The following is a 23,925-nucleotide window of genomic DNA, read 5'->3' as shown; positions in this document are numbered from 1 at the left end:
CTCATCCCTTCTCTAGGAGAAAGATGCATGATACAGGATGTAAAACAAGGCCACGTACTTGGGCTTGGGTGATGAGGAAGGAAGGAGCAGTAAAGGAATTAATATTTTCCTTCAGCATAGGGTTTTCTTTTAATTTTGATCTCTCTCCATTTCTTTTCCCTACTTCCAATTTGGATCATTTTCCTTGTTGTTTTACATTGCCTCTTTCGGAGATTTTTCCTTTTCAGGTAAGATGTCTGACTTTGGACCACCTTCCACTTCAGAAGAACCCTGGGCTTTACGGAGTTAAGAGTTCAGAGCCAAGGGAGGGAAGCAGGATGCCTTGGGTCACAGGGTTACAAATTAGGTGGCTGTTTAGGTGGTGCTAAGCAACATTTGGAGGTCAAAGTCCTAGCCAGTAATAGAGTACCTGTGCCTTTCATGTTTTCTGTCATACAGAGAAATCTCTGAAGATTACTCTATCAGTGGAGCAGGTGGTTTAAACAAGATAGAATTTAGACACTTGACTATCTTTTGATAAAAAACTGGACAAATTTCTCCTCTTAATCTATTGGTTTAGGAACTTAAGGGCAATTGAACATACACAGAGTAAGGTGGGTGAAATAGTATCTTAACCATAAGGCTTGCTGAGCTTTTAAATTATCCATATCAGTATATGGAATATTTCAGATATCTCATATTCCCCTATATCTTCTCAGACAATAGCTACCCCCTCTTTAGAAACCTCCATTATTGGGATCCCTGGGTGGCGCAGCGGTTTAGCGCCTGCCTTTGGCCCAGGGTGCGATCCTGGAGACCTGGGATCGAGTCCCACGTCGGGCTCCCAGTGCATGGAGCCTGCTTCTCCCTCTGCCTGTGTCTCTGCCTCTCTCTCTCTCTCTCTCTCATTGTGTGCCTATCATAAATAAATAAAAATTAAAAGAAACATCCATTATTTTGATTTCTCTTATTATCTAGTAGTTCTATTGAACTTCATATACTTGGAATCATAGATTCTGTACACTTTTATGTCTGGCTGCTTTCACTCAACATAAAGGCTTTGAGATGTATCCATGCCTTGAGTGTGTATTTGTTCTTCTTATTCCAATGTAGTATTGCATTGTGTTAGTATACTTGAATTCACTTATCCATTTTCCTTATTTGGGACATTTGGATTGTTTCCAGTATCTGGTTCTTTTGTATTGACCTGCCTTGAAGATTCTAATTATGGTTGGTTTAGGAGTAGGATTGTGGATAGAAATATGCCTAAATTAAAAAAAAAAAAAAGAAAAGAAAAAGAAATATGCCTAAATTCGGTAGGAACCAAATAGCTTCCCGAAGTGATTGTGCCAATTTACACTCCACCAGAGCAAGGTTTGAGAGTTCCACTTGCTTCATGTCCTTGCCAACACTTTACATTATAGCCTTTTAAATTTTAGATACTCTGTGGGCATATAGGTTTATCTTATAGGGCTCAATTTTATATTCTCCTGATGAGTAATGATAGCGAGCATCTTTTCTATTTTTATTACTCATTTCAGTTCCTCTTTTGTGGAGTACCTTTACGAGTCATTTGCCCATTTAAAAAATTGAGTTGTCTGTCATCTTATTATAGATTTGTGGGGGTTACTTCTACATTCTGGATACAAGTCTACTGTTGGATAGATTTATAATAAATACATTTTTCCAGTCCATGTCTTGCCTTTTCAGTCTCTAGTGGTCTCCCCATAAACAGATGGTCTTAATTTTAATGAGGTCATATGCATTCCACCCTCCCCCCACGGATGCTGTAACAAATTACTACAAACTTAGTGGCTTAATACAACACGTTTCTTACCATATAGTTCGGTACATCAGAAGTCTGATGCAGCTCTCCCTGGGCTGAAATGAAGGCATTAGCAGGACAGTATTACTTTCTGTGGGCTCTGGGAGATAATTCATTTCTTTGCTTTTTCCAACTTGTGGAATACCGTTTCTGCATTCCTTGGCTTGTGTTTCCTTCCTCTATTTTCAAAGTCAGCAACCTTAATCCCAGATCAACCTTAATTCCCTTTCACAATGTAATCTCACATATCCCACAGGTTCTGGGGATTAGGACCTGGACATCATTTGTGGGCCATTATTCTGCCTCCCACATCATATTTATCAATATTTTCTTTTTATGTTGTGTGTTTTTTGTATTCTTTTTAGAAATCTCTGCCTGTCCCAAGGTTATGAAGTTCTCCTGTGTTATCATCCAAACTCTTGATTTATTTTAGCTTTCATGTTTAGATCTATAATCTATATCAAATTAATTGTGTGTATGGTGAAAGATAAGGGTTAATTTTTTCCACTCATATTCAGTGGACCCAGACCCATTTATTGAAAAGATCTTCTTTTCTCAGCTGAATTGCACTGCTGTGTTGTTCAAGTTACTCTGCAAAGGTAGATCTGGGTTTGAAATTTCTTCTGTTTCTTTTTGTCTTACTTTCTTAGGGTGGCCCTAAGAAATTACTATAAGATAGGGGGCTTAATACAAAAGAAATGCATCTCAGCTTTGGGTTGTAGAAGTCTGAAATCCAGATGTTGCAGGACCAAGCTCCCTCTGTAGGCTGAAGGGGAAAATCATTCTCCCAGCTTCTGATACCTCAGACATTTCTTGGCTTGGAGCTGCGTGACTCCAATCTCTGCCTTCTCCCCAGCGAGTCTGAGTCTCAACTGTCCTTCTGATTTTCTCTTATAAGGATGCCTGTCATTGGATTTAGGACCTACCTTAACTACTTCTACAATCTAATCACATCTCTTTTTCCAAATAAGACCATATTCACAGATTCTAAATGTTAAAACACAGGCATACCCTTTTGGGGCTACCATTCAACCCGCTGCGCTTCTGTTTCATTGGTCAATTTATCTATTCTCATACTAATACCCGACACCTAATGTCAATTACTGTAGTTTTACAGTAAGTTGTGAAATTGAATTATATAAAATTTTCAACTTCAACTGCAAATCACTAGGGGTCAGTTTCAAAGCAAAAGGATAAGTAGCTTGCAGTCTGAGATTAATGAGAAGGATGCCTAAGTGCCTCCCCGTAATATTGTGCTCTGCACAGCCTCATTGTGAGGGTCCTCTTGGGACGTTAATAGAGTTCTTGTAATGTGGAGTTTTCACTGCTCTTCTGTCTTGGGAATATTGAACTCTTCTTTGCTCAATTATATTTAGCAAATGCTTTGAATGAGCAGCTAAAGTCATTTTTACTTTTATGATTACTGGCTAGTTATTTGAGTACTCCTGTTGTTCTTATGGAAGTAATAGGCACTTCAAGAGATAGTAGAGGCTAATAACTGCCAGAAACAGACAATTATGAAGAAAGAGGTGCCTAAAGAATTCCAGGATTCTTCCCCATTCTCACTGAGGTCCTCTGAGATTCCCCTCCTTTCCCCAACACAAATCATACATCCTAGCTTGTCTTAACTGTGCCATTCTCTGAACACAATAGGATCCATTCACACCTCCATTCCATAGCTCCCAATTGTTTCCTTGATGTCTTAGTCTACTCGGGCTGCCGTAGTGAAATACCACAGACTGGGGAGCTTAAATGACAAGAATTTATTTCTCATATGTTACAAAGGCTGGGACAATTGAGATCAAGGTGCTGGCAGATGCAGTGTCTGGTAAGGACCTGCTTCGTGGCTTGTAGACAGCTGCCTTCTAGCTGTGTGCTCACATGGCCTTTCCTTGGTGGTATGTGCTGGTGGGGAAGGAGGGGAGGAGGAGGAGAGGAGAGGGAGAGAGATGAGGAGAGAGCAGGCCTCTGGTGTTCTAATTATTTTAAGGGCATGAATCTCATCATGAGGACACTACCTCATGACTTCATCAAAACCTAATTACCTCCCAAATGGCCCACCTCCAAATACTACCATCTTGTGCTTTAGGCCTTACATGTGAATCTGGGGGGAATACAAATATTTAGCCCATAACACTTGGCATACCCTTACTCCCTAGCTTCCCCTGGTTGGGAAGCTATCATTGCTATCCTGTGCAGAGCACTTACTATATCAGGCTCTGGATTATATGCATTACTCTAATTCCCAAAACAAGCTTAGAAGATAGGAATCATCATTACCAATATCATTACCTTTACAAATGGTAGAATTGAGTCTTGGGAGTTTGGGACTTTTCTGAAGATTGGGGAGCATGTTGTGAAGCCAGGGATCCATCACATGTGCTTTAAATCAGTGGCTCTCAAATCATGATCATTGGACCAGTGGAATCAGCATCACCTGGGAACTCAAATGCTTAAGTCCTACCCAGACCTACTAAATCAGAAGCGTTGGGTGGAGCCCAAATAATCTGTGTTTCAGCAAGCTTCCCGGGAAATTCTGATGCATGCTTCAGGAAAGAATCACTACTCTAAGTAAGTATAAGAAAGGAAATTATAGGTAATTAGTTACTTATTAGTGGAGTAGGTTGTTTCCATGTTAATATTGGGTCTATGTTGATGTGAACAATATTCATTAGACACGTTATAGCATCAAAACAGGAATTTGTGGCTCAAAGCCACTGTATGGAAAACCTCCCCATCTTCCAAGGCCCATTTCAAATCTCACCTGCTCCATAAAGGTTTTTGTTTTGCTTTATTTTGTTTTGTCTTGGTCACTGCCATTTGCTTGTATCATCCTGTGGTTGACGTAAAGTATCACTATTCATCTCCTTCAGGGTTGTGGCTATCTTTCATTAGTTTGATTCAGCATAGCAATAGGAAGTGCCTCCTATACACTATTTGCTCAATAAATATTTGTTGGATTATGAATGCATTTCTATTTACAGAAAAACTCTATTTGGTTCCTTCTGCTTGACATTCTGAACCAGAATAATTTGTGATATGTATATATTTTGAAATCTTATATATATTTAATATGTGATATATATCATATATATGTAAACTAATGCTTTTATCCCTTTTCATTCTGGCATATATTTATTTTGATCTATTGCTAGCTCCCAATAGAGAGGAAGATCTCATTATATTACTTTATATAACAAAATCTTCAGCTATCTCCTAAATATGACATTAAATTGAAGGATAATGTATAACAGTTTAAAATGCCCAGGCATTGGAAAGAGGAGGTATAAAGAAGGAAACTGGGAAGTCTAAGAAATATATAATCATTTTTGGAATAATGGAAGATTGGCCACATGCTGGACTGACTTAACATGAACTAAATAAAGACATTTTTGACAATGCTATTACTTTCTATTGTCTACCTCCTTTCCAGTCCATTATTAATATTAATTCTTAATATTATCTGCATCCAGTGTTATTTCATAAGATAATTAGCTCATTAGCAATAAAAGATAATAAAGATAGACAGACCCTGATGTATTCAAGTGACATTTTTGTCTAGTTTGTCATATTTGTACTTGTACTAAAGTATACTCCTGCATACATGGTCTGAACCACAGGCTTGTATGATTATGTGCTGTTCCATTCACCAAGCAGCTTCTACACAGGATAAAAGTACTAGCCAAGAAGTACTTGATATTGCAGCTTCCTTGGCCCTACAAACTTGATGGGATGCAATGTATGTTGCTAACATCCATGATTCTCAGCAGACCAATTCTACTAGGAGGACTAAAAGCCAAGTGACTGCATTAATTGTGATGCTTGTAGAGCTATGTCAGGGCTTCCTGATAGTTCAGGGTGGATTGAAACTCCTGTGCAATAACTGTATCTCCAAGAAAAAAAGAAAGCCAAAAGCCCTGATTGGCAGCATTTGCTGATTTCAAGTCATCAACAGGAAAATGTGCACAATTAATTCTCCAGCATATTAGTGGTATATGGAAATGGATTTTTGTTAGTTATTTTTTACTTTATAACCTCCTCCCCCCCCAGTTTTTGCTTACAATGCTTTTAATAACAATTAGGGCCTTATCAACAAGTTATTACACAACATATTTCAAATATAATATTTTGATTTTGGTTAAAACGTCATCCTATGCTAGTCAATACAAGAACTGAAGGTTGAAATTGAGAAAAATCTCTTTAATTGTGTATTTCAGATTTGTCTCAGATAGGTACTTATCTCCAAAAACTAATTTTTCACTTCCTTTCTCCCTTGAAGCTAAATTTTACCACAATCTTTGATATGTTCAGAATCAATAGAACCATGTTTCATTCTCCAGCCAATGTGTGGACACAAAATTCTCAGATACAGTTTCTGTGGTAGAGCAGGAAGAGATGGGGACCGAGGGCAGGAGAGTATTTTTTGTTTTAGTTTACATTTAGTGAAAGCTCTTAAACTTCCTATTAGTTGGGTTCAGAGGAATGACCAGTGAAATCTGGTATGAATTTAAACACAATGAAAGATATAATGATGGTAGAGAGGTAATGGGTATATTTTCGATGGCATAAAACTAGTGATACCTTTTCTTATGTACTAGCTGCAAACATATGAGGAATAGGAGAACATTCCTTGTCTTAATGTTTTGCTCCCAATGAAGAAGAAATATTTAGTCACTTGTCCTGAAACACACGCAATCATTTTTGTCCCGATTGAGTAAATAACTTTCTGGAAATTTATAGAAAAGCATGGAAATGTAAATTTATTAAAAATAAAATTTCTTTTGTTAGTGTATTACTAGATCTATGATCATAAGAGAAAAATCAAAAGATGCAGACCAGCAGAAAGGATCTGAAATTGGTGACATTTTGGTGCATATACTTTCAGAAATCCTATTGTAATGCTATTTTGTTGCCTGATTTTTTTTTTCCCTTAAAAGACTTTTCCATGCCACAAGCACTATCTACCACATGATTTGAACTGGCTTTACAATTTTATTATGTAGGTGTCTTCTCAGCCAATCCCTTTTTGTTGACATTTAGATTGTTACCAAATTTGCTATTCTATGCTGTGCTATGATGATCACCTTTATAGCTTAATTTTTCTTTTAATAATTACTTTCATTTAAAATACATCTAAATTATTTTTTTGGTATGTAGATATAGAGTTACTGGGTCAAAGGTAAGAAATACTACTGGAATTATTTGCCTAAAAAATAGATGGGGAATTTTAGGTCAAACATGTTATCCTGGGACGCCTGGGTGGCTCAGTGGTTAAGCGTCTGCCTTCGGCTCAGGGCACGATCCTGGAGTCCCGAGATCGAGTCCCACATTGGGATCCCTGCATGGAGCCTGCTTCTGCCTCTGCCTGTGTTCTGCCTCTCTATCTCTCTGTGTCTCTCATGAATAAATAAATAAAATATTAAAAAAACCCCAAAACTCCACATGTTATCCTGATTTCTTATGCATATCATCAATTTGCTCCCAAAACTTTGGACCAGTTTATCACACATGATGTAATGCATTTCCCTACCAGTTTCTTTTTATATATTTTCCCAATATAATAAGTAAGACATTAAATTATAATTATTTCTCTTTGTCTTACCTTTCACATTAGGAATAGCTATTAAAATGTTCAGCTATTGGGTCTTTTAAAAATGTTAAGTAGGATATATTTGTTACCTATTGCCACCTTAGAATTATAGCCATTTAAAATAATGCAAATATATTATCTCCCAGTCCTATATGTCAGGAGTCTGGTGAGCTCAGCTGGGTCCTCTGGCCTGGGTTTCACTGGCTGAGATCAACTTGTTGACAAGCTGAACCCTTATCTGGAGGCTCTGACAAGGGAGTCTGTTTCAAGCTCATTCAAGCTGTTGACAGAATTCAGTTATTCAGGCTGCAGAGGCGAGGTCCCTGTTTTCTTGCTGGCTGTCGACTGGGAGCCTCTCTCAGCTCCATGAGACCACCAGAATTCCTCGTCATGTTGTCCTTGCATCTTCAAACCAGCAAATTCCTGTTGAATCCTCCTCATGCTTTAAATCTCTATGATTTCTTTCGTTTTTAAAAAAATATTTTATTTATTCACGACACACACACATACACACACACACACACAGAGGCAGAAACCTAGGCAGAGGGAGAAGCAGGCTCCATGTAAGGAGCCTGATGTGGGACTCGATCTCGGAGTCTCGGATCACGCCCTGAGGTGAAGGCAGACTCTCAACCGCTGAGCCACCCAGGGGTCCAATCTCTCTGATTTCTACTGTTTATGGTCTTTCTGCTTTTAAAGGCACATGTGATTAGATTGGGGCCTCTTGGATAGACTAATCCAGACTAATCTTCCTGTTTTAGGCCTAGAGACTTAATACCTGTAAAGTCCCCTTTGCCACATAAGATAGTATATTATTTAGGATTCTCTAGAGAAACAACTAATAGGATATATATATATATCCTGTTTGAGTATATTTGAACATGTTTAAATATAGAATGATTTATATATATTATAAATGTATGTTATATACATATATATTTAAACATATTTATTTAAAATACATATTTATTTATTATGAGGTATTGGCTTCTGTAATTATATGATTATGGAGACCGAGAAGTTTCATAATCTGCTGTCTGCAAGCTGGAGATCCAGGAAAGCTAGTGATGTAGTTCCAGTCTAAGCCTAAGGCCTAAGAAGCAGGAGAGCTCATGGTATGGATCCTCGTTCCATGGCAGTAGAAGATAAGATGAGATGTTCAAGCTTAATCCGTGAGGCAGCAGAAAAGGAGTGAATTCCTCTTTCCTCGTGCCTTGTGTTCTATTCAGGCCTTCAGAGGGTTAGATGATGCCCACTCAAACTGGGGAAGGTAAATTTACTTTACTGGGTGTATCCTTTCAAATGTTGATCTCATTCAGAAATAACCTCACAGACCCACCCAGAGATAATTTTTAACCTAGGCACTCCATGGCCAGTCAAGTGACACATAAAATTAATCATCACATAAGGTAATATATTTATTGGTTTCAGGGGTAAGGGTGTGAATATCTTTGGGCGGCCATTCTGCCTACCACATCACAAAAGGTTTGGTTTGCCTACCACATTCATCAATTCTAAAACAAGAACATAAGGCTTTTGTCTTTTGGAACTTGTAATAAGAATTATGTACTACTTATTTATTTAAAAATGAACAAACTCAAATTACTCAAAAGTAGAGTGAACAGTAGAAAGAAGTCCATGTACTTATCACACAACTTCAACCATTATCAATATTTTGCCAATTTGATATAGCTATTTGTCTCACCGTGCTTTTGTTTTTATGTATCTTTTGGTGGAAAAAATATTTTTATTTGCCAAGGCCAATTAAACTTCCTATTTTATTGAGACTCATAATAGTTTCATATAATACAAATTAAAGAACAAAACAGTAATAATTTAATGCAGGCAAAAGAATACTAGTGCCTTTTTTTCTCATTTAGTGAATGGGAAATAGTGTGTGGGGTATTGAAATCTTGCCCAACTTACATAGTTGCCATTGTGATTCATTGACATTCTTGATAACTGTCTTACCATATAGGATTCTCTTATTTCATTCTTGTGCCGGTATATAAGGGAAAACTGAGTGAAAGAATATGCTTAAAGTAGTCAGCTTGTCTCAGAGAATTTAAGAAATGAAACCCAAGCTGCACGACATTTCTTCTTATTTTCTTTTTTTCTCTTGATGCCACGCCTTGGATATGTGAAGGGTAGGTAGTAATAAAACTTACGTAAGATATTTTATTATTATAACATGATTACTGGCCATCACTGGGGAGTATGGAGTTATATATAGACCAAAATCCATGGATAATCCAAAAATAACATTTCTGTATTTGCAGTGTGTTTTCATATCGTATTTAACTGAGCATGTGCTGATGTTCTGGGAATTTCATTTGAAAAGAATAATAAAGTATACCATCAAAATCTAGCTTCGGTCTATGAACACCTGGCTCTGAGACTGGTGAGAGGGTTCCTTTTTCCAAGTGTTTCTTTGAATGGGAAAATTATGTTCAACTCTTCTATTTAAAAGGGCTTCTTGGTATAAACATTTTTAGATTAAATTACATATAAAATATTTAGTTTGGAGAAGCATCCTCAGATTTGTAATTTATTACACTCCATTATCTCTTACTCTTCCCCCCCCACCCCCGGTTTTAGAGACCAACACATTCCTCTTTTACAATATTGAATATTTGTGCTGTTATTCCAAACTTTCTCATCTCCTCTAGAATTATGTTCCAGTAAATATCACTTCTTTGGTCTCTATCCACTTTTCTTCTACTCTCAATCACTCTCATTTCATTTTACAGTCACTTACAAATAGACACAACTTCTTTCCTATCTGAAAGAAAGACTTACTCTACTTTTTTTTCCCCTTTACCAATGAAAATATTAAATACCTACCTTATCAGCACCTATGTGTTTTTAAATTCATCCTAACTTATTTTCTGTTCCACATTGTGTTTACACTGTGCTTGGAACAAGTCCTAGCCACTTACTATTTAACTGAATCCAATAGCCACTTTCTTAGTTGTCATATTCTTTAACCTCTTGTACTAGTTGACAACCATGAACTGAACCGACCTACTGCCCTTTGCCAAAATCTCTCCTTTGTGTCTCTTTAGACACTTTCTTGTTTTCTGATTCTTATGTTACTCCTACAACTACTCTCTTTTCTTCATTTAGATATAGGTGTTTAAATGGAGCATCTGTCCCCTGTTGCTCCCTTCTCTATTTTGCATTCTCCTCGTGGGCAATCTCAGCCCATGACTTAGACTCTACTTTCCTTGTAAATGGCTTCTAAACCCATGTTTACACTCCTGAATTTCCTTCCAAAGCTCAGTCTCAGTTTTCCAATTTCTGGCTTGACATTTCTACCTAGATATCCTTCTAGAGTGTTCTATTGAGCAGTTCAAAGGATTGAACTCTTCATCTTCCTCTTAAATCTGCTTCCCTCACTATTCCCAACTTTCATTACAACCATTGCCTTGTCATTTAGACTCAACCCATGAAGGCCATCTTTGATTCCTGTCTTTCCTTCTCCTTGTCTAAACAACAAATGTTGATAAACCTGTTTGATTCTCTACCCAGAATGAGTGCTTTCCTCTCTAAGTAAATATCATGTAATCTGTCATTTCCAAATCCACGACCTCTTTTGTGTTTCAGAACCCTCTTATCTTTGACTAGGAATATTGCAAAAATACATTAACTTTTCTCTCTCTCCTGCCCTACCCAGTTGGCATGAGAAGTCTTGCCAGTTTAACCTTTCTTGACTTTAGTGTCATCTTCTGCTTCAAATCGTCAATAACTTTCTCTTTTTAAAACAGTAGTTCTCAACTGGGGATGATTTTTGCCTCCCAGGGGGCATTTGACAATGTCTGCAGTTATATTTGATTGCCGTAACTAGGGCAGGGGGTGCCTGGGATACTATACATCCTACAATACACAAGACAGCTCCTTGTGGCAAAAAAACTATCTGACCCAAAACATTAATAGTGGAAGCTGCAAAACCCTGGTCTAGAGAATAATCTGCAAATAATTAATTTGGCACTTTAATTTTCTTCTACATTTCATTTACAACCCCATGGGATTTTTATAATTGTTCCTCTTCTCCATTTCCCACCTCTTGATCTTTGCTTATGCATTTTCCTCCCTCATTCATATTTTTCCTTACCTTCTTTTTTATTAAAAAAAAAAATCTCAGTGCTATCCATCTTTCAGTATTTAGCTTTACTGTCTTATTTTTCATAGGCCCCCATAATAATCCCAGTTGAAAATGATGATCCTTTGTCTGAATCCTGATAAGGATTTTTTTTGGGGGGTATTCTTCTTACTACTTCTTGCTTTTTCATGATTATTTATAATAATGTCTTTTAAAACTTACTAGTCTTTACATTTCTGTAAATAAAAGCTTTATTGAAATATAATGCATATTCCATAAAATTCACTCTCATAAGCATAAGATTTTGTGGTTTTAATATATTCACAGAACTGTGCAACCATTACCACTATTCAGTTCCAATACACTTTCATTATTCCCCAAAGAAACCCATGCCCATCCCTCCTGTTTCCCCCTTCTAGCCCCTGACAAGCACAAATCTATTTTCTGGGTCTGTGTTTTAACAGTTCTATACATTTTGTGTAAATGGAATCATGTGATAGGTTGTGGCTTCTTTCACTTAGCAAAGATGTTTTTAGGGTTAAAGACTGTCCTGGGAAAATCATGACATAAATGTCCTATCCGTATGATTTGCTTCTTACTTTGCAAATACTGAGCCGTTTACCCAAGACTTTACTGACTTGTTTTATCCATCAACACAGTGCCATTCATTTTTTTTTTATCTTTCAGAAATGTGTTGATATTTCTTATTTGTTGGTAAGACAACAAACACTCTATGCACCAACTGTCTCTCTATCACATTATCTTCTCTGTAATGACTTTATTCCTTTTTATACTTTTTTTTTATCAGCAGGGTGTGAAGTATTAGAGAAAGATATGTATGCAAAGTCTACTATCGACAGAATTTTAAAAACAGGAAAATAATCCTTTCCTGCTTAACTTTTCAAGTTCAACTTTGGCATTTGTGAAATAATTGATGCCACTTGCTAGGCTGTACTATGATATACATTATACTATGATTTATGTTAAAGTTGGAGCTGACAAAAATGAATGTCAAGTGTATCATTCTGAATTCTCTGAGTGGAGAAAAAGGCATAAAGCAAGACTTAAAGCATCTGTATATTTATATATAAAAAATGTTGCTTATATCACCAAATTGGGCATGAGGTCAGTACAAAGTAGTGACTGGTCTGAGTTCTAAAATATTCTAAAATAAATACAAATTTTCTCTTTCTTTCTTTCTTTCTTTCTTTCTTTCTTTCTTTCTTTCTTTCTTTCTTTCTTTCTTCCCTTTCCTTTCTTTCTTTCTTTCTTTCTTTCTTTCTTTCTTTCTTTCTTTCTTTCTTTCTTTCTTTCTTTCTTTCTTTCTTTCTTTTTTTAAGATTTCATTTATTTAGAGAAAGAGAGGCAGAGACACAGGCAGAGGGAGAAGCAGGCTCCCTGCAGGAAGCCCGATGTGGGACTGTATGCCAGAACTCTGGGATCACACCCTAAGCCAAAGGCAGATGCTCAACTGCTGAGTCACTCAGGCATCCCAAAGAAATGCAAATTTTAAACATTAAGAGTGTACTCCCACTGCTTTCTAAGATTATTTGGGGAGAAGAACTTTTCAGGCAGAGGGAACATTAAGTGCAAAGACTTGAGCAAGGGCTTGCCTGCTCTGATCAAAGAAGGGTTATGGGGCCAGTTTAGTTAAGGTGGAATGACAAGGGGGAAGTAGGAGGAAACATGGTCAGAGAAGTAATGAGGACCAGATAACATAGGTCCCCATATATCATGGTAAGGACTTTTAGCTTTTCTTCTGAATGAGCTGGGATGCTGCTGAAAGGTTGTGAGTAAAGGAGTAAGATTACATTTTAATCAAATCTCCATTTCTGCACTTTGGGGAATATGATGAAGCTGGACAAACACAAAATGGGGGCATAGTTAAGAGGTGATTGCAATCATCTTGGGCACAGATAGTTGTGTCGTGGGCTGTGTGATTGATTAACAGCCAAATTCTGGATACATTCTGAAGATAGAGTCAAAATAATTCACTGACGCATTTGTGTAGAGTATGAAAGAAGGAAGGACATCAAGGATGATCCTTGGAATTTTGGTTACTAACTGAAAGGATGGGGTTGCTATTGTATCTGATGGGGAAGACTAGAAAGGGGCACGTGTGGGGCTTGGGGCAGATAGATGGTGATCGGAATTCAATTTTAGTCATTTCATTTGAAATGCCTTCCAAGTGGATTTGTTGGTCAGCATTGGGAATTCAGAGGAATGGCTCTGACTGGAGATGTAAATTTAGAAGTCATTGGTATGTGGATGGTACTTACAGCCGCAAGACTGAGTTCAACCAGAGGAAGCATGTAGATAAAAGAGAGAAGCAGCTCAGGAGCACTCCAGAATCCAGCAGCCAGGAGATAAGGAAGAATCAGCAAAGGAGGCAGAAAAGAAGAGAAGACAGGTGAGTGTGGAATCCATCTCCTCATTAGATTGTAAACTGTGTGATGATGGGAGTCATATGAGCTTGTTCAAGTGTTATATCCTTCTTTAGTATCTCATTCACAGGAAGCAATAAGTACTGACTGAATGAATAAAACATGGTATCAATAGCTTGTATATGACACAGAGTTCTTTTCTATGCCACCAAATTCTTGATTTTTTTTAATTGACATAAAATTGGTATAGAACAGTAAGATTCAGGTGTTCTTTCTGACAGTCTTTCTCCAGGCATAGTGATTGAAGATGTACAGTCTTCCTCTTCAGATCCAGGTGTCTCTTCTGAATGTCCTCTGGTCATTCTGACACCCATGGCTCTAGCCCTGTAGGTCGGTAGTTGGTTATTCTTTTATTCTTCTAGATCACGCAGGGCAAGGTGTTGTCATGTGGGCCAGCTTCCTTTGCTTCCTTTAAAACTCCTGGATGAGAATTAGCCTGAGCGTGCATTCTCAGGGAAGAAGGGCCTTAGGTCTTTTCTCCTATGCTTTCCATATTTTTTTTTTCTCTCCATCCAACATATTCTCCTATGTGGTGTTTTGAGTTTTTGAAGAGTCAGTTATAACCTCTCAAAGTCTCTCAAGGAGGTTCTCACAATGGGCAGTCTTCTAATTTAGCACCATTTGCAGCACTGAGCCCTGCAACCAAGAACTCAGTGAGTCATTTTAGTCCTGTTACTCTGGTAATATTCTAATATGGGTATAACAAATTGCCTCCCTGTTGGTGCCTAGAAACAGTGTATGTTGACCTAGTTACAAATGTTCTCCACATGGTGCAATACTATACAGTATGGAAAATCTATTTGGACATATATTTTAGAGTAAAACGATATAAAAAAGAATTAAAACTCAGAGTTTTACTTTCAAAGTTTTTGCCGCAGGAAAAAGTAACAAATTCAATTCAGGAGGCTCATAGCTATCAATAAAAAGTCACAGGAAGTAGAAAAGAACACAGTGTTGAGTTTTAGTTTTCAAACATTCACATATCACTGTGACAATTCTAAAATTGTTGGGGAGATTTGATAACAAACATAACAAACATGTATGTCATAATGCCCTAGAAATTAGTTCTGTCTTCAGGCCATCAACTCAGTGTGGTAGGTACAATTTTTGAAGAAAAAAAAAATGAAAAGCAAAAGCAAAAGCCGTGACCTTCAGAACAACCAAACCATTGTCCTTAAGTTGTTTGCGTTGCTATGAAAATGTCAAGCATGTTTGTGCTAATGGCTTAGAATGTTCTTCTATTTATTGCTTTAAAAGTTGGTAGATGTGAAAGTAACCTAGATCAGGATTTTTCAACCTACGTTAGTATGGTCATTTGGGACATCATCATGGTAAATGTGTAAAGCATGTGTTACATTTCTCAGTCCATTCCCTGACTACATAAGGCAACTTTCATTCAAGGAGCTCTATAGTGAGGGTGGAGTTGCCAGTTTGTTATCTCACTAATTTTGGTTTGCCCATTTCTGATGACCAACTTTACATGAAAATATGTCATATCATGAGACAAATATGAGAAATAAATGATATTTCTTTTTGTGTGGGATACTATGCTTCATAAGAAACAATTGAAGCATTTCTCCAAATTAGAAAATGTAGGCGATGTTGTACACAATTGTTGAATACTACATCTGAAACTAATGATGTACTATATGTCAGATAATTAGATTTAAATGAAAAAAAAAAGATGCTTTCTAGAAAAAAGAGAAAGTAACACTTATGAAATGTGTTACCAATCTTTGATGAAATCTAAAGAGAGGGCATTTACATTAGGTTAAAATGGTTTTCAAGCTTTATTAGTTAATCAAACATAATCAAAGAGTCCTCTGGCAAGTGACATGCAAGCTGAATAACTGGTTCTTCATAGGACAAACTATTTTTGTGTTAAAGTCATTTACAACTTATATTTTTAATTTTCCCCTCTAATCTACTTTGTTATATACTATTTTTAAACATTTAGGTTACCATTAATTTACAACTGTCAAATACTGTGCAAAAATTCATTCTTAGAGGGTCCTTATAATGACTTTAAAAAAGTTTTTTCTTTGGTCTTGTTCATTGACATAAAGCCAAAGAAAAGCATTAGCATTTTTACTGGATTATTGATTTGATCTTCTTGGGCTACCATAACAAAACACAATAGACTGGGTGGCTTAAATGATAGAAACTTATTTTCTCATAGTTTGGAGACTAAAAGCCCAAGATCAAGATGCTATCCAATTCTGTTCCTGGCAAGAGGGCTCTTTTTCTGGCCTGTAGACAACTGCTTCTCCATGTGTGCTCGCATAGCTTTCCTTGGTGTGTTCATGTGGAGTTCTCTTCTCCTCTTCTTATAAGGACATCAATCCTATTGGATCAGGACTCCACTTTTATGATCTTATCATCTTATTTTATGATCTTATTAAGCTTAATTACCTCCTATAGTCACATTGGGGGTTAGGACATCAATATATGAATTTGTAAGGGCGCCTGAGTGGCTCAGTTGGTTAAGCGTCTGCCTTTAGCTCAAGTCATGATCCCAGGGTTCTGGGATGATCCCCACATCAGGCTCCCTGCTAGCGGGGAGTCTGCTTTTCCCTCTACCCCTCCCACTCTCTGCTCATTCTCTTTTTCTCTCTCTGTCTGAAATAAATAAGTAGAATCTTTAAAAAGAAAAACAAAGCAAAACAAAATATATGAATTTTCAGGGCCATGATGGAGGGGGACACAATTCAGTTCATAACACTGAGGTATCACAGATTTAACTACCAATATTTCCAGTAGTTTAGCAACAGTGTTTCAATTTCTACATTTAACCTTAATGGAACATGTACTCTGTACCTGACTCTGTGCTAGATTTAGGGCATTAAAAAGATGAGTAAAAGAGTCTTCTGTCTGTCAGCTTATAGATGAATACGTGAGACTGATATGCAGACCCACAGACATCATAATACCATGTGAGAAGCAAACGGAAATGTGTACATGCTATTTAAGCATGAATGTCTCTTTTCACTATCTTTACCATAAATATATCTGAATTCATATATTTTTTTTTACATAGTAGTAGTCCGTTAATTCAGAATGGCTAAAATTAACAAGTCAGAAAATGACAGATGTTGGTGAGGATGTGGAGAAAGATGAACCCTCTTAAGCAGTTGGTGGGAATGCAAGCTGGTGCAGCCACTGGAAAACATTATGGAGGTTCCTCAAGAAGTTGAAAATAGAGCTACTCTATGACTCAGCAATTGCACTACTGGGTATTTACCCCAAAGATACAAATGTAGAGATCTGAAGGGGTGCCTGCACCCCATGTTTATAGCAGCAATGTCTACCATAGCCAAACTATGGTACCCAGATGTCCATCGACATCTAGCAGCAATGTCTACCATAGCCAAACTAAGAACCCAGATGTCCATCGACAGATGAATGGAAAAAGAAGATGTGGTACACACACACTGGAATATTATTCAGCCATCAAAAAGTGAAATCTTGCCATTTGCAATGATGTGGATGGAACTGGAGGGCGTTAAGTGAAATAAGCCAATCAGAGAAAGACAATTATCATATGATCTCAGTCATCCATGTAAAATTCAAGAAACAAAACAGTGTATCATAGAGGAATGGAGGAAAAAATAAAACAAGACAAAATCATAAAGGGAGACAAACCACAAGAGACTCTTAACCGTAGGAAACAAACTGAGGGTAACTGGAAGGGAAGGGGTGGGGGATGGCATAACTGGGTGATGGACATTAAGTAGGGCACATGATGTGATGAGCACTGGGTATTATATAAGACTGATGATTCACTGACCTCTGCCTCTAAAACTAATAATACTCTATATATTCATTAATTGAATTTAAATAAAAAAATAAATGAGGAAATTAAGACTTGTAGAAGTGAAGCAACATAAGACCATGGGTGGTCTATTTGAAATTTAATTTTATTATTTTATCTTTTGAATTTTTTTCCCCTAGTTGTGCTGCTTTCATGTAAATGTGATTTCATTTGAGGCTTTGTGTTAATATATCCATAAAAAAAATCCACTAATTTCTTCTCTGATCTCTGACATAGCAGATACTGCCCAGTGAGTTATGCCCACACTATGTTATGTTTTAGATAGAACATTTTATTCCTGAGCTTCCTTAGGATCTCATGCCAAAATTTGCTACTTGTTTCAGGAACTGCGGCAAACTTGCCCTTGTGGTATCGTTCCTCATAGTGTTTTCTCTCCCTCGATGTACGATCAATATGATTTGGAGCATTAGATGATTTTGACTTGCCTCTGCAAGTCAATACTTTGCCCCTATCAAGTAATAGGAATCACTTGCCACTTATGAAGAATAATTTCATCCAGACTTTGAATTAAAATGAAATAAATGTTGAAGTTTAACAATCACATCAATTTCTGTTTTGTTGTAAAACGAAATTAAGTGTGTCCATTTATCAGTATGTTATGTAATTTACGCTTGGTCACCCTTTCATTAGTCATGAATCATTCTGAAATCATTGGTATCAAGTGAGGTCAAAAGTAGGACCACAGTTACCACGCTCTGGAAACCTTTAATATCAATGCCACTATCAGAACTTTTCAAGGATGTTTGACATTTAATTTCCCAAATTAGGCTGTGAAAGTTCAGGAGACACCCTGAATTTATAAGCATTGAGCCTGGCTTTGTCTTACCTGCTTCCTCAATGCTATTGTAACTATTAAATTTTATAACTGCTACTATGTGTTTTGGCCTTTTATTTATTTTAGCCAGTGGACACACCTTTTCCTTTCAAACTAGTGTGTCAATGGCCTTTCCTTGTAATAACAGTTGACATAATCCTGTCGAGCTTTAAGAAAACACTACCAAGGAAAACACTGGCTATTTCTAACTTTCTCAGACCTCTGCAAAGAGGGAAGTAGGTCTCAAACCAGCGTCAGGTGGAGAAAGAGATACCAGTGGGTGCAACTAAGAATTTCAGGCTCTCAGGCATATTTTGCTTTGGATTTACTTTTTAGCCTCTGGCTCAGAATACTGAATTGTGACGATATTTTTCACCTGTCCAATTGGCAAATGTTTTAAACAAACAATAACAACTATTGCTGGCAGATACCCAAGGATCTGAGCATTCCAGTATTTGGTGATAGAAATGTGAATTTTTCTACTGTTTTGGCAAATAAATCTGGCAGTGATTATTTGAATTAAAATTATTCTATGTCATATAGAAACTCTAGGTGATGAATTCTAACTTACATTTAAAGAAGTACATGTGATCAAGGACATATATAGAATAATGCTTTTTGTAGCATTGTTTTTTGCATCAATAAACCATAAACAGAGACACCTGGGTGGCTCAGCAGTTTAGCACCTGCCTTTGTCCCAGGGTGTGATCCTGTAGTTCTGGGATCGAGTCCCACATCGGGCTGCCTGCATGGAGCCTGTTCTGCCTCTGCCGATATCGCTGCCTCTCTTTCTCTCTTTCTGTGTCTCTCATGAATAAATAAATAAAATATTTAAAATAAATAAATAAACCATAAACAATCTGAATGCTTGTGTATAGGGAATTAAATAAATTATGGCACATGCATGTGTGCACACACATGCATACACACACATGATGGAAAATGATGTGTTGGGATCTATCAGTGTCCCATACAAGAGAGATGTTTATAATACATAGTGAGGGGGGCAAAAGCAAGTTCAAAGTAAAGGGGATGATATCAGTCTGATACAAAAATTAAAAGTAAAAAGCAGATTATGTGGTTTTCTTTTCCAGCTGGAACCATGGAAGGTGCAGAAGAGAAAAATAGATGGTCACTGCTATGCCAGGAACCCTTAAGAAAAAGAAAAAAAAAAAAAACCCTCACAGAACTGAACCTCAGCTTAAGAAAGAAGTTTGCCCAAAAGATGTTTTGAAAGGCAAGGAAAAACTTATCTATGATAAAGGTAAGCTATCACAAAGAATATAGACAGATGTATAGAACTGCTATAAGAATAGTTAGGATGGGGCTGCCCCGGTGGTGCAGGGGTTTAGCGCCGCCTGCAGCTCAGGGTGTGATCCTGGAGACCCAGGATCGAGTCCCATGTCGGGCTCCCTGCGTGGAGCCTGCTTCTCCCTCTGCCTGTGTCTCTCCCTCTCTCTATTGCTCATGAATAAATAAATTTTAAAAAAATTAAAAAAGAGAAAAGAATAGCTAGGATGGCAAGAAAAGCTGAACCTGTACCTGTGGAACTCACACTGGCATTTATCATCAGGATCAGTATTAATGGCATGACTCCAAAGGCCTGAAAGGTGTTGCAGCTTCTTTGTCTTCACCATACCTTCAGTGGTATCTTTGTTAAACTCAACATTTCAGTTAGCATGCTAAGGATCATGGCACCATATATTGCAAGGGGGTATCCACACTTGAATTCAGTAAATGATTTTTTTTTCATTCACAGTTATGGCAAATTTACAAGAATTGATTGTTGAATCTCCTGGTAAATATGGCATTGTCTGAGTGGAGGATCTTGTTCATGAGACCTACACTACTGGCAAATGCTTCAAACTAGCAAACGACTTCAATTGGTTCTTCTAACTATCTTCTGTATGAGGTGGATTGAAGAAAAAGACTATTTATTCATTTTATAGAAGGTCATTTATTCATCTATAGAAGGTAGAGATGTTAGTAATGGGAAGACCAAATCAACAGGCTTATTAGAAGTGTTGAATAATGAAAATCCAACCGAGTAAATTTTAAAGATCTAAAGGCTTTATTAGTTGATTTATGAATGGAGCAGCATTCCATCCAACGAGTAGAAGAGAGCTCCAAAGGGCTATAGAAAAGAAAAGGTTGAAAGGCAGAGAGGGAGTGGAAGAAAGGAAGTTATAAGCAAAGAATCCATTGTTCTAGGTAAGGTTGTCTTCCTAGGGGGAATGAAGTGGTCTATCAGGAAATTTCCTAGTGCTGACGAGGAAATTCTCATGTCAATTGGTTAAAGGTTACTTATTTAGGGAGTTGAAACTGCAATTCAGTTAGGTGTTAAGTCTTGCTTTACTAACCTAGGGCCTTAACCCAAGTAATACCACTTTTGGTCTGTGGTTTTTCTTTTTAACAGAAGAATGAACTAAGATATCTATCATGATTATTTTTGTAATCTAATCAGTTAATAAACAGTGACTGCTTTCAAATTGCAATGTAAGACAAACAACCATCTCCCCAACCCAAGAACCCCAGGTTTTGTGATTGATCAAAGAGAAAATGGGATAAATACTCACCCAATTCTTCAGATTTGTGACCTAAGGGAGGTATGGGGGGGGGGATTTCCTTCCTTCCTTCCTTCCTTCCTTCCTTCCTTCCTTCCTTCCTTCCTTCCTCCCTCCCTCCCTCCCTCCCTCCCTCCCTCCCTTCATTATGTCAGAAAAAGGAAGACACAGATAGGAGAAAAGAAAAAGTGGATCACCATTCCGGTGATGGATGCTAGGTGAGAGGAGGACTGGATACCAGTATGACAGCCAGCCTCATTATCTCTCCACTAATGGGGACAGAGGGCTGTTTCTAACTTTCTGAGCACAAAGATTTGAAGAAGGATGTTGATTCAGGAGGAAGAGAATGACTGGACCCCCCAAGTTGTCTGCAGTTAGTGACGGCCCTTCTCTGTAGAGTTGTCTTTAGGTTGCCCAGGTCAGGTCTTCTCTTCGTTAAGTACACCCATGAAATAATATCCTGCTTCAGAAGTTCTGCCCTTACCTGTGTCAAGCTCAAGTTCCTAGAATGGGAAGGACAGTCAGCAGAAGTTTATTGATGAATGAAGGTACCTCTACTTGAGGTATGAATAGAAACTTCTAGATGAGACAAGAAATTTGTCAGACATCTATACTTTTCTCCTAACCCCACCACAGAGCTAGGCACCAATTTGTGTGTGGGTGTCACTGTCTAGAGATTTTCTAGGAGAAGAAAATAACACAATAATAATTAATAATAATTAATAATTAATAGCACAATTAATAATTTGAGGTTATTAATCTCTCCTCCTTCTCCTCCACCACCACCTTTTTCCTCCTCCTCCTCCTTCTCCTCCTCCTCCTCCTCCTTTTCCTCCTCCTCCTCCTTCTTCTTCTTCTTCCCCTCCTCCTCCTCCCCTTCCTCCTTCTCTTTTTCTTTCTTCTTTCTCTTCCTCTCTCCCTCTCCCTATATATATGTCTTTTCCTCCTTATTTGTGCAAACAGTTGGTGCTGGGGGAGTGTGAGCCAGGATAATATTTCTAGCTATTAATTTCCAATAATGCATGTCTGAAGAAGTCAGGCAAGATTGCCAGAAAAGGCCAAATGGAGGATTTGTGGGCATTGGCCAAGTATTTGGGCCAGAAACATGATGGAAAGTGAATTTTTCAAGTTAGGATATTTCCATGGGAATAAGGCAGTGTAGAGAGGAGATGGGAGTAGTCTGTAGGACCAAGGAGATAGGGTCCTTGCCTGATTTCCAACTATGTAAAAAGAGAATAGTAAAACTCCATAGAGAAAATAGATGCTTGGAATTGAGACAAAGGAAATTAAGAGGATCCAATCTTCCAACAACAAACATTTTGGAATTATAAAGAATGTTGTGGGGCACCAGGGTGGCTCACCCAGTTGACTGACGGACTCTTGGTTTTGGCTGAGGTGTTGATCTCAGGGTCATGAGATCGAGCTCTGCATGGAGTCTGTGCACTCTGTGGGGAGTCTACTTGAGATTTTCTCTCTTCCTCTCCCTCTGTCCCTTCCCCCACATGCATGCTGTATTTCTCAAATAAGTAAATATTTAGAAAAAAGTAAGAAATGTTGCAATGAATATTCTGGTGTCGTTGTGCAAGAGTTTTTCTGTAATTTATACTTTAGAAGTTGACTTGCTGGGTTAGTGCCTTTAAACCTTGCTAAATATTGTGAAAGTGCTTTCAAAATTATACACGTTTGGGGATGCCTGGGTGGCTCAGCGGTTGGGCACCTGCCTTCAGCTCAGGTCGTGATCCCGGGATCTGGGATTGAGTCCCGCATCAGGCTCCCTGCAAGGAGCCTGCTTCTCCCTCTGCCTTTATCTCTGCCTCTCTTTGTCAGTCTGTGTCTCTCATGAATAAATAGATCTTTAAAAAAAAATTACACACATTTGCTCTCTCAATCTCTTACCTTTCTCTTCTCAAATTTAAACTACGCTCCCTATAGTAAAACTTCATTGTTCATTAATCATCAGGAATTAACATTAAGAATTTGGAAGTTCCTGTTTCCCCTACTTCCTCATCACTACTTATTTTTGAATTTTTTCCAATCTGAGGACATGAAAGGGTACCTTGTTTTAATTTGCATGTTCCTATTACTAACAAGTTACTTTTTTTTTTTTAAATCATCATTTGTCATTTACAGATTCTCTTCTGTGAACTGAAGGTTTATATTAATTTCTTTCAGGGGCTTTTGTCTTTGCCTTACTTCTAGGATACTTTTCTTTATTCTAAATTATTCCTCAAATGCATTGTGAATATTTTCTCTGTAGCTTGCCTTTAAATTTTAGTTTTGGTTTCTAATGTATAAAGATTTAAAATGTTTGTTATCAAATGTACTCACCTTATAGTTTATACTTAATAGTTTACTCCTTTTTTCCCTCATAAACTTTATTTTTAAAAGTTTAGTCTAATACAAAATTGAGCAGAAGATACATAAATTTCCCATATACCCCCTCCTCTAATGCATGTGTGGCCTCCCCCATTATCAACATCCCTATTAGAGTTGTACATGTGTTACAACTGATGACCTTTTCATGTTTTAAGAAATCTTTCCTTACTTCAGTGTTATAAGATAGTCTCCTACATTATCTTCTAGAACTTTTAGGGGTTGCTTTTAGCTTTTAAGTCTTTAATCCATGTGGACTTTCTATTTGCTTATGGAATAGGGAAGAATTTAATCTTTAGATATATTTTTAAATTTCTTACTTAATTACATGGGGTCATCCCATCCTATTGGCAGATTCACCTATAGCTTTACTGAAAAATTCAGGACAGCAAAGCAGCTCAT

The sequence above is a fragment of the Nyctereutes procyonoides genome, unplaced genomic scaffold, assembly GCF_905146905.1.
Source record: "Nyctereutes procyonoides isolate TBG_1078 unplaced genomic scaffold, NYPRO_anot_genome, whole genome shotgun sequence".
Lineage (NCBI taxonomy): Eukaryota > Metazoa > Chordata > Mammalia > Carnivora > Canidae > Nyctereutes > Nyctereutes procyonoides.
The sequence above is the reverse complement of the archived record's forward strand: the minus strand, read 5'-3'. Positions refer to the sequence as shown.